General features: G+C 34.6%; 1 non-coding gene across 1 annotated transcript; it reads left to right on the top strand.

Moving 5' to 3' along the window:
• The first annotated feature begins 10,390 nt into the window (after positions 1–10,390).
• On the top strand, positions 10,391–10,496 carry LOC128042685 (small nucleolar RNA R71). The gene has a single exon (XR_008198198.1). It is a non-coding gene; the product is annotated as a small nucleolar RNA R71 (small nucleolar RNA).
• Positions 10,497–12,785: the final 2,289 nt, after the last annotated feature.

Raw genomic sequence — 12,785 nt, forward strand, 5'->3', positions numbered from 1 at the left:
TTTCTTGGTGGACCAGTCCTCTTCACTTTGCACAACTAGACCCCTTTCTCTTCATCAAGCTTGTAATTAATTGTAACCCAATTTGTGTTGGATCAAAATTAATTATAAAATGTGTTCACTAATTATTATGGGACCATCTATGGTTGGAAAAACAATCAACCATACTCTTGGGTCACTTGATACAAAAATTGCCTTAACGGTTCAAGCTTCTCAAGGTGACTGCTGAGCCAATTTTCACCCTTTGTGCAAAACTATCAAAAATAAATCAAATTTGTATACATTTATTATAAAAATAACTAAAATTTAATATGTTCATAATTTGAGTTCAATTTAATTATTTTATAATTAACGCATTTAATTATTATCATGTTCAATTATTATCATGATAGAAAGAATAGACTAAATGATTTCTTAATAAAGACATGCTAAATTCTTACCAATTAATTTTTATTCCATCATTTAAGACTAAACTGAAATCACTAAGTTTAATTTATACATCCATATGTTGAACTTAAGAATTTCTCTCCACTAATGTAGTCAGCATAGAAATCTGAATCAATAGGCCTTTTAAATAGGTTGTAACGTGGCTAGGCTAAGGATAGGTAAAAGATAGATAATTTTGAGCTAAAACCCTAGACTCAGCTTACATCGGACCTTCGGAATAAATACCTCCACATTCACCAACTAATTTTGCTTTTGAGTACGCATGCTCCTTGTACATCTATTTTTTTTAGTACATATGCTCTCTTTTCTTTTCTTTTTTTCTAGCATATTACTGCATGTACTACAATTTTGTGTTTTTGATACTTCTTCTCAACTTCCCAAACTTATCTTCAGAGAATATTTTAGATAGGCTGAGTCTAGTGTTTGGGATAATTTAGATATAATTATAAGAGAAGTGTTGACTTATTATTGCAAGGTTCAAATAAAATCAGGCCATATAGTCTCTGTCACATCCCAAAAACTAGGTTAGAAGAAATTGGGTTCGTGAAATCAAAAGTGGTCACACCCTGATTTTTTAGTTAAGAACGTGAAGTTTTTTTCAAGTCAATTAATCTGGTTCAATGGTTGAGAGATGTAAGTAGTGTGTGCAAGGTTCCAGGTTTGAATCATTTCCCTTGAATTTTTGCTATTTTGCCTAAACCCTTATCTTTGAACTTATAGCCTATATGTTATTTTTTCTCAATTGATGTCAAGAATGAGTCTGTTGGTTCAGTAGTAAGGTGTTAGCTTATCCCTAGGTCTTGTGTTCGAATCTTGTGTGTGTGCAAAATGGGGATTATTTTTTTTGTTTTAAATTCAGAAGAAAAAGATTCTGATGTGGATAATGATAGGAGTTAGTGGGGTAGTTTTAAAATAGTGGTGAGGGATTTTCCTTTAAAATTCCACCCTCACAACTGTCCCTCTCTCCCCACTCTCTCTCACGTCCCACACTCTCATTTTTCCATTTCTTTTCCCATTTTGATTTTCACTACTTTTTGCTACTGTAATTTTTCTGTCACTTTTTCCTCTATTGTTTTCTTTTCTTTTTTCGTCTTATTTCATATACTTTCTCTTAAACAATATATTTTTCATTCTCTTCAAAGACGCCATTTGCTAAGGCACTACAATTGCTTGTCACTACTGTTGCCGCCGTATCTTCCTTTTTTTTTCGGAGTGGTTCATGAGGAGTAAAACGTTCTTTAGTGAGTGAGGGGATTCTCTCAGGGCTGTTGTTTATTTGGGGTCTAGAGAGGTGTCGTACTTTCGTGTTTCAAAATAATTAAGGTGTGTAACGAAAAACTCGAAAAATAGCAAACTACATGAAGTCGAAAACTACTCAATCGGTGTCACACGGTCGTGTGTCAGGCCGTGTGTGTCACATGGGCTGGGCTATTTGGGGTCGTGTGTTAGACTGTGTGGACCACATGAGCTGGGCCAGTTGGGTCATGTGGGCCCATTTTTTGAAAACTTTCACGTAGGCTCTTTAGACTTTGAAATTCGTAATTAGACCTCTCGTGGGGTTCGCATGGCTTAAAAATGACTCGGATATGTGACATTTGATATTTTTCTATTGTATGTGATAGGGATATTGTTTGTGTGTCTAAAATGTGAAATTTGTATATGGTTTGTGATTTGATAATTCTGTTAGCATGTTCTGATGTGAAAAATATGTATTGAGTATGTGCATCTGATGTCTGTTAGTATTTGTGTATGCATTGGGGTGGGAGATGATATGTGATGGAGGAAGTGCGATTTTGACAGTATTACTGCACCTTCTGGTGTAGTATCCGCAATATTTGTTCTGACAGCTTGACTGCAATTATAGTGGCTCGACCATATATACATGATTATGGCGGTTTGCCGCAACATTTCTGCCTGATAGCTCAACTGCACTTATATGAGTGCTATACCACCATGACCCATTGTGATGGGATGGATGGACGCTTGTAGTCCTAATTGGTGTGATTGGTTGGACGGCGTTGGTGAGTAGCGGATAGGGGTAGGATCTGTGTTTGTATCTATATTTGAATCTGCATATGCATTTGCATTTGATTATAAGAATACATCTGATTTCGTATATGAGAATATGACTGAATCTGTATATGAAAACGTATCTGTTTGTGTACGTTTTCTGATTTTTTCCTTGGATGTGTTACACATTGGGCTTTTAGCTCACTTGTTTGTTTAATGCATTTCAGGTGGTCTTCAGACTTAGGACCGGACGGCGTGCGAGAGCTCAGATTGATTTTCTGGTTAAGTAAATAAATTGATTTATGATTAGTTTATTTATGATATTTTGGTTTGTAAAATTGTTTTATGGTTTCTATTCATTTTCGTCGGATTTTGGTATTTTTAACGTAAAACGATGATAACGTACGATTTATCATATTTGAAATCAATTTTCAAAATTAGAATCTGTAATAGGAAAAATTATTGCTACATGACTTGATGGTTTTTTGTGATATAAAAGTATTCAAGTATAAGTTTTTCTAAAATATGTAAGAGTAGTGCCATATTTATATATTTGAAACATGCACTGAAATTAGAAAATTTCAAATGAGATCAAGTTGGGAGTTTTCTATAAAATAAATATGTTATGTGCGTAATTTCCAAAAAAATAATGTATAAGTGTTTTGCTTTAAGTTAATATTTTCAGAACTTATGGTTTCTAAAGTTGGGATTAAAACTTTGGGATTTTAAACAAACTAATATAATTTCTCTAGATTTGGCCGTAACATCTAGGCTGGGTTTTGTGTGTTATAGTTTCAAAGTTGGGTTTCAAGTGATAAATATTCGTTAAGGTTAGCTTGAAAGGCTTAATCGGTCCAAACAAAAGTTTGCCTAAATCATTTTCAAAATGTCATGCTTCCTAGGATTTTGCCTCAAGAAATTACTAAGTCAATTCTAGAGACTTAAACCTTCAAGCATGCTTAGCTTTCCTAAAGAATTAAAAACTTTATGGTTCGATTTACATAATTTATTAAGATTAACATTTATTTCATAAATCAGCTAACATAGAACTTTATTTATACTAAAGTTTAGCATAATTACCAAAAAAATTTAATTTTTGAATAAAATATAACTTAATCATAATTATAAGAAAATGTATTCTGAAAAAAAATTCAATTTTGGTCCCCCTATTTAAGATGAACAATGTCCTCATTATTAAAAATAATAGAGAGAACAAAAATATAGAAGTGAATAGATACTGTACACCTGGTAGGATCTCAAGAAAATGAGGTGCGTCAAATTTGACTGCTTAAATATCAAGCTCTTCCTATATCCAATCCTAGACATGTACATATCTATTGTCACACTCCTTATTTTGCAAATTGTTCACTTTTATTTATGATTTCTCCTCTTATTTTATTATGCAAGAAATAGAAATATCATAAAAGAACCTAAGCCTAAAAACTTTAAAATATCCTAAGAAATAATATAAAATAAAGTAAAGACAAGATCCCCCATTTTTATTTATTTGTAGACCCTTGAGAATCTAACCCATTTTTTGCTTCATCGTCTTTGTTTTTGCTTAAATCACCTTGTTCTTCCTCCACATTAAAGTCCATGGATCAAATATGAAGTCTGAAATTTCAGGCACAAAAATAAACGGGTCATGAAATATTTTTGTAAAAGCGCCCCTCATTGTGTCGTCTCGTATTTTTGAATGCCACTGCATATATTGCATTATGTCCATCAACTTTGACAGCTCATCACGAAGATCTAAGTGAGGCGAATGAGTTCTAAACATTGGGGCAGCCATGTCAGGTTTAGAGATTAGTTCATTTGGCTCTGCCAAATCAGGAATTTCAACTGGCTGCATTGGTTCTGTCTCTGTAGGAACTTCTTCTTCTTCAGGTTCATCGCTCGATTTAGCTTGCTGTTGTAGAATAGAATTTCCTACTACTCGGAAAAGGTCTCAATCTGTGATTGTGCCTTGGTTATACCCTATATTCTTTATGTTTGCAAAGATTTTAGCTTTCAAGCACAAAACTGTTATCGTAAAGGGAAAGTAGGCTGGACTAGAACGTCTAGCAGCACAGTTTCGAATTTCTCTTAGAATGATCTTTCTCACATCAATGGTCTTTGTTATCATAATTGACTATTACTGAAATCGTAGCCCAATGTGAGATAGGCATAAGACTGAATCGAATTAAATAAAACCATACATTCGCTAATGGTGTCAAATATTCTCTGCGACAAGTGTGAGTCCTATGATTTTACACAGTCCATTTAGAACACAGAACTTTAAGTTCTTCTAAATTTTCTTGAAATTTCTCAACCTCAATACTTTCCATCAAGGAAGAATATTCATCGTCTTTGAAATCAGGTAAATCAAAGAATTCATTAATAGTATTTAAGTTTATTGTTACCTTGACTCCTTGGATGAAGACTTCTGTTAATTCTCTTGAGGTCAAATTTGCATAAAACTCTTAGACTAACTATTCATCTGTACTAGGTCTTCTCTCACAAAAAACTTCCCAATTTAAAGCTTCAACAACTTGTCGAATACTAGCCATGAAATTAGTATAGTTGCTTTCTTTTAACGTAAAACCTTTCTTTGGGAGCAATTGTTGATTTTTGAAGATGATGTTGTATTTTGCTTTGGATTCTTCACAATGAAATTTGTTTCGTGATTATTCAACTTGGACAGAGGCACGAGTTCTTTTGTGAGACATGATTTAACATGAATATTACACAAGACAAAAACAAATAATAATTTCCCAAATTTTAATTATAAAGAAAATATCAACAGTTCAATAAATTTAAAAATTAATTAATTAAAAAAATTAAAATTTTGGTAAAATAATTTCGTACCACCTTTGTAATTCACTAGATAAAAACTCAAGAAAATAAGGAGAGGGTGGAGCAATTTGTGTCGGGTTAGGGTTGGTTGAAGGGAATTTTGATGTTACCTTAAAAATAAAAACTCTTAGGTAAAATAATGATAAAATAATGAACAATTCTAATCTCAGAAAGGTTAATAACAATTAATATATATATTATAAAATATAATAATATATTAGTTGTTATTATCCTATTTATTAAAAATAAAAAATAAAAATATTTATTTTAGCTATTTTAAAATATTTATAGAAAAAAAGCTAATTTTAATATTTATAAAAATAGCTAATTATTGCAAATAATTCAATTAAGTACCGAACTTAAAGATAATTTGAAATTTGAGAAGAAAACTAAAACTTGGATCAAAATCGACCCTTTTATTCAACAAATTAAAATTTTATTTTGTCACTTAGGAAACATTTTCTTGGAAGACTATGTTAAAATCAATTCTCAGGAAAGATTGGAGGGGTCACAAGTGGTCCCGCTTAAGTTCCAATCTCTTAGGCAAAATTTGTTTTAACATACTAAGCTAGAAAATATAGCCTAAGTGATTTATTTAAAAAGAAGAAAATGGAAAAAAATTTAGGAATCCGATAAAATGGGCAAGGTTTTATCCTATTCAATTTTATCCCCCCAGTAATGTTTCAAGCGTTGAGCGTTAACTTTGAAATTACCTCTCTTACTGTGAAGTTCAACAACCCCATATGGGAAAACTTGATGAATAGTGAATGGACCAAACCAACATGATTTTAACTTACCTGAAAAAAACCTTATTCTGGAATTGAACAACAAGACTTGCTGACCTACTTTAAATTCTCGGACTTGGATGTGCTTGTCATGCCATGTTTTTAATCTCTCATTGAAAAATTCAGCATTTTCATATGAGAACATTCAAAATTCTTCTAACTCATTAAGTTGAAGCATCTGTTTCTCTTTAGCAAGCTTGAGATCCAAATTGAGCTGTAGAAGAGCCCAGTAAGCTTTATGTTCTAACTCTAAGGGCAAATGACAGGCCTTCTCAAAAACCAATCGATAAGGGGACATCGCTAAAGGTGTTTTATTTTTTGTCCTTTAGGCCCATAAAGCATCATCCAGTATTTTGGACCAGTCTCGTCAGTTTGAACAAACTACCTTCTCGAGTATACCTTCTATCTCCTTATTTGCCAGTTCAACTTGCCCATTTGTTTACGGATGGTAAGCTGTGGCAACCTTGTGCTTCACTCCATGTCAATCGAGCAACCATTTCAACCATTTGTTCACAAAATGGGACCCCTCATCATTGATGATAGCCTTAGGAGTTCCAAACCTTGTGAACACACGTTTTTGCGAAAACTTCATTACTACCTTGGCATCATTCGTTGGATATGCCTCAGCCTCAACCCACTTAGATACGTTCTCCACTGCTACCAATATATACTTGCGACCAAAAGAATGAGGGAAATGACCAAGAAAGTCAATATCCCAAACATCGAATAATTCTACCTCAATAATGTTTGTTTGGGGCATCTCATTTATGTTGGTTATATTTCCAACCCTTTGGCATCGATCACAACTCTTTACGTAGGCATACGTATCCTTGAATAGAGTTGGTCAAAAGAATCTGGCTTGCAATATTTTAACTGCAGTGTGTGATCCTCTGAAGTGTCCTCCACTTAGAGTTGTATGGAAATGATATAAGATTTCTCAAGTGGCATCAAACCACAAGCTAAATAGTTAACAAAATCAGCAAACCAAGGGGTGTTATAGACGTGATTTACCTTAAGTATGTGCTCATCTGGGAATGTCTCCTGAATGGGTATAAGTGGAAAAGTTCCTTCTTGCGGCTCCAATCTGGATAAGTGATCTGCTATTTGATTTTTTACCCATTTTCAATCTTGAAATTCTAGATCTAACTCCTGAAGTAAAAGTACTCATCGGATCAATCTTGGCTTAGCATCTTTCTTGGCAAGTAACTTTTTTTCTGTTACTGTATAGTTCAGTTGAGCTCCAGTCAGAGTCCGACTTACGTAGTAGATGGGATGTAAAAAAATTTCCCTTGGCTGGTCCATCATAGCTCCTACTGTGAAGTCACTTGCATCACACATTAATTCAAATGGCAATTCCCAATCGAGTGCAACGATAATAGGTGTTGAAACTAGTCGATTCTTCAATTCATTAAAAGCTTTCAAACATTATCCATCGAATTTGAACGTTGTATCCTTCCCCTATAATTTGCATAAAGGTTTAGCAATTTTGGAGAAGTCTTTGATAAATCTCCAATAGAATCCAGCATGTCCCAAAAAGGTCCTAACACCCTTTAAAGATGTTGAAGGTGGGAGTTTCTCAATGACATTTACATTTGCTAGATCTATCTCGATCCATTTTCTAGTTATTCAGTGTCCCAAAATAATACCTTCTCGTACCATGAAAAGACACTTTTCCCAGTTGAGTACAAGGTTTGTTTCTTCGCACCACCTTAGTGCCTTAGCTAGATTGGCTAAGCAATCGTCGTAAGTGTCTCCAAACACTGAAAAATCATCCATAAAAACTTCTAAAAACTTTTCCACCATGTCAGTAAAAATTGCCACCATACATCTTTGAAACGTAGCATGTGCATATTGTTTTGTGTTGATCCTCCAGTGCTACAGTGATTTGGTTGTACTCTGAGTATCCATCAAGAAAATAGTAATAGTTTCACCCCGCAAGTCTATCCAGTATTTGATTTAAAATGGCAAAGGAAAATGATCTTTCCTAGTCGCCTTGTTCAATTTTCAGTAATCTATGCAAATTCTCCATCCTATAACCATTTTGGTCGGTATTAACTCATTTTTTCATTCTCCACGACCATAATGCCTCATTTCTTTGGCATGCATTGGACCGAAATTATCCATGAACTGTCTAAGATAGGTTAAATTATACTCGCATCTAACCACTTAATGATTTCTTTTTTTACTACGTCCTTCATATTGGAGTTCAATCTCCATTGTCCATCAATCTTCCCTTTCTCACCATCTTCTAGGATGATCTTATGCATGCATACGGATGGACTAACACCATGAATATCAGCTATGGTCCATCTAATAGCCTTCTTGAATTGTTTCAGCACTAAAATAAGTTTCTCTTCCTGCTCCTTAGTTAACTTTGCTGAAATAATCATAAGCAAAGTAGAAGCGTTACCTTGATAAACATATTTTATGTGCCAGGGAAGTACCTTTAGTTCCAATTTAGGTGGCTCCTCTATTAACACTTTTGGTTGGACATAATATCTGCTCTCTAATTCCAAATATTCAAAGCGGGATTGCAGATTAAATCCCTTTTGGTCAGTTTTTAGCAAGGCTAAATATTCCTCCCCCTCCTTATCACTTGGAGGGTCCGACATAAAGAACTATTCCAATGGGTGGATCCTCAATAAAATTAAGTTCCCACTCTATAGCTAAATTTTCTAACTCAAATACTGCAAAACACTCATTAATTGCATTAGGAAATCATATGGATTTAAAAACATTGAATGTTACTTGATCATCCTGAACATGCATGGTAAGCTCGTCGTTCTACACATCATTAACGGTCATTCGAATTACTAGGAAATGGCTTCCTAGGATGATTGACACCTCTATATCTACTTCAAAGTCTAATATAATAAAGTTAGTAGGAAAATTAAATTTATCTACATATACCAATACATCCTCAATTTTTCCTTTCGGATGTGTTAAGGATCGATATGCTAACTGAAGCGTAACTGTAGTTGGTCTAACCTCACCTATCCTCAATTTTCTGAATATGGACATGAGCATCAAGTTTATGCTCACACCTAAATCGCATAGTGTCTTACCACAATAAGATGCTCCAATGTGGCAAGGTATGGTAAAACATCCAGGGTCATTCATCTTTGGGGATAGTTTATCTTGTAAATATGCATTGCATTCATTCGTCAGAGCTACTATCTCAAATTCTCTAAGTCATCATTTCTTAACAGGATATCGTTCATGAATTTGATGTAGTTTAGCATATGCTCAAGAGCTTCTACCAACGGGATGTTGATATGAAGTTGTTTGAGTAGGTCTAGGAATTTTTTGAACTAGACTTCTTGTTTTTGCTTCTGAAGTCTTTAAGGGTAGAGTGGTGGAGGATTCTTAACTTGAACTAGGTACTTTGTCTGTGGTGATGTTTCTGCATCTAACAAATGTGAAAGTGGAGTTTCAACACTTGGTTGAACTTCCACTGCATCTTGAACATCAGTTGGCTCTTCTTCGAATTCGACAATGTTAAGCTCTATTGTCTTTCTGCTCCTTAGTGTCAATGCTTTGCAGTGCTCTTTCCCCGAATTTCTTAGATTCTTTCTATCACTAGGCAGAGCACCTTGTGGTTGGTTCCTAAGTTCAGTTGCAAATTGTCCCATTCGGTTTTCCAGGTTTTTCAATGTGGCTACTTGACTTTGGATCAATGCATCATTTTTCGCTATGTATGCCTGCAACAGGTTTTCTAAGCCATTAAAAGGTTCAACTTGAGTTGGTTTTTAAACTTATTGGGTAAATCCAGAGGGATGGGTTGGTTTGGTTTGGGTTGTGAGTAAGTGTTACTGGATCCAACCCCTTGGTTACTCCAAGAGAAATTTGGGTGGTTTCGCCAAGATAGGTTATAAAAATTGGATTGCGGTCCTTACCTACCTTGGTTTTCCTTCTAGTTACCCATGTAATACATGGATTCTGGGTTTGATGGGCATTCTTCGAATAAGTACTCTTCCCTACAATAAACACAGGCTACATTTTCGAATTGATTCAGTGGCTGAGCTGTAAAATTATTAAACTCATTAGTAGTAAAGTTTTAAAGCATTAAGGATATCGAAGATACCTGAGATACGAGTGAAATGAGAGCGTCCACTTCATGTATTCTTGTGACTCATCTTCCTAACACTGCTCGATTGGTCAGCCATTGGTAATTGTTACTAGAAATTCTCTCAATGATTTCAAAAGCCTCATTATAATACTTAAAAAGGAGAGCACCATTAGCAAAAGTGTCTACTACCATCCTCGTATGAGCATTGAGACCGTTATAGAACGTCTCTAATTGGATGCAATACAGGATTCTGTGATGAGGGCATCTTTATAATAGTTCTTTAAATATTTCCAACGCCTCATACAAGGATTCGTCATCCATCTATTGGAAGGTAGTGATCTCATTCTGCAACTTAGCATTCTTGCTAAGTGTGAAGTACTTCATAAGGAAGAGTTCTGCTAACTCTTACCATGTGATGATGAAATCTGGTGGCAATGAGTTCAACCAGGCTCGAGTTTATTCCCTTTTTAAGTATGGAAACAACTTTAATCATAGTGCATTTTCGGGTACTCCAGTTAACTTGAAGGAATCACTCACCTCTATATACAATCTAAGGTAAATGTGAGGATCTTATTTTTTTTGCTACTCGTCCTTCTTCATTTTTCTTCTCTACTGGTTGTCATTTTTTATCCTTTAAGCACCCCATTGTTGTTATTATTTTTAGCACCATTACTGCTCATTTTATTGCTTTATATTGCCTCACATTGAAGCCTCACATTGAAGTCACGCATTGCAACCCGTTTGCTGCTAATTTTTCCTCCTGTGTTGTCGTCCATAAAGCCTTCACTTTGCATCTATTTTCCTCATTCAATTTACTGTCATTTTACACTATTTATTCCAGCCTCTTTGTTACTATTTTCGGTCACCAAAATTGTTCTTTTTGTTGTCAGTTTAACCCATTTATTACCTCTCAAAACAACCCTTTTGCAGTTAACATTTGTGGTGTTGCCGCCCCTTTTAAGCATCACAAGGGGCTGTTGTTTTGCTTTTCATTTGCTGCCCTTAATTGTTGTCTTTTTGTGCACTTTTTCCTTATTAAATAAGCTCATTTACTTGGATGAATAGTGTCATTCAATTTTGTTTGAGATTACATCCCAAATCTAGGAAAACGGAAAGCATAAGTGCGAATTTAGGCAAGATCTAGTATTGTTTCTTTCCCAATAATTTTTCTACTTTGGTCGAATGCCTCTAAGACTATGAGTGATTTTTAATTTCTGATTTATGTATTATTTTGGTCTTACGAATTGATCTAAACGCCTCGAATCAACGATGACCACGGAATCATTTTGCATATTCGATTAGTGGCAAAACAGTGTAAGTATGCTTTCTGAAAATGGATCTGAATTGTCATTAGTTATTTATTGGTTGGTTGAACCCTTTTGGAGTTGCCTAAGGGTGGTTTTAACTAAGTTTTACGATGTCTAGGTACGAACCCGATCTAGGTTAGTCTAGATCTAAGTTTTGGAGTTATGAATTTACAAACTTATGCTGCGGACTTGAGGATTAAGGTGTAAGTTTTAACAAATAAAATTTATGTAATTAATTATTTAATGTTAATCAATTGTGTTTAATATATGAATAACATATGTTCCAAAACATGATCAAGTGATGATTGGGATGTACTAAAATTCTTACTGATTCTGAATCTAAGGTAAGTGTTCTTATTTGAATTATGTGATGTTTGATTGATTGTATGATAATGAAATATGTTATGTTATGTTTTGATACTCATGTTTTATGATATTATGGCATAATTTTGTTTCTGCTAGTCCGATATCTTAATACGAGATAAATTTCTGAAATTGCTATACTTGATTGCATGTTAAGCATGCCCATTGTTCTGATTTTGTTTTTGTATGCCATAACACATAACATGGAGTTGGGATGTGATGCGGCAATTGAAAGCACCAAACATATCTTATCCCTAATAAATAATGAAAAAAATAGTAAAAGGGAAGTAGGGTCAAATCCTCAGGGATTGGACTTGCACAATATCTAGTTCCGTGAAATCCCAAGCAGAATCTTGCCCAAGAAAACCTGCGTTCCTGGAAAAAAATAAAATAAAAAATAACAATTTTTTTAATAACAGAATTAAAAGTTTGGATCTAGAAACGAAAAATAAAATAAAAACAAAAAATAAGAACATTGAATCGAAAATTTGAGAAATTAAAAATAGAGTTGAGAGAAAGGAAATTCTTATGGGGGTTCCAGCCTCCAGTTGTCCCGTTCCGCCTTGGGTTCAATCTTCGGCTTTTAGATGATCCTTCTCAAACTGAATAAGCAAGTTATAGTGGAAGAGGACGCCTACAACCACCAGCTCCAAGGATTTAGACTTATGATTTAGTGGAACCTGACTCTAGCCAACAATCGCTTCTGTGGGTTCGTCTTATGCTAGATCAACGCTTCTCAATGGCGAATCCCATGCCATTTTGTGTCTCTTGGGCTTGCCAACCTCTGACGCAGTAAGTTAACGAACCGACTGTGCAACTTTCCCAAAAATGTAAAGCGTCCGCCTTTGCATACGTTGAAAAGCTTACTTCTTAAGGGACATGGATGGAAGCGTCAGCCCCGTAGTGCGAAGAAATGATGAATACTCAGCGATGAGGCTAAGTACGAACTCTAAGCCCTATGAACCCTTTTTG

Source organism: Gossypium raimondii, chromosome 7, assembly GCF_025698545.1.
Source record: "Gossypium raimondii isolate GPD5lz chromosome 7, ASM2569854v1, whole genome shotgun sequence".
In the NCBI taxonomy this organism is placed as follows: Eukaryota; Viridiplantae; Streptophyta; class Magnoliopsida; order Malvales; family Malvaceae; genus Gossypium; species Gossypium raimondii.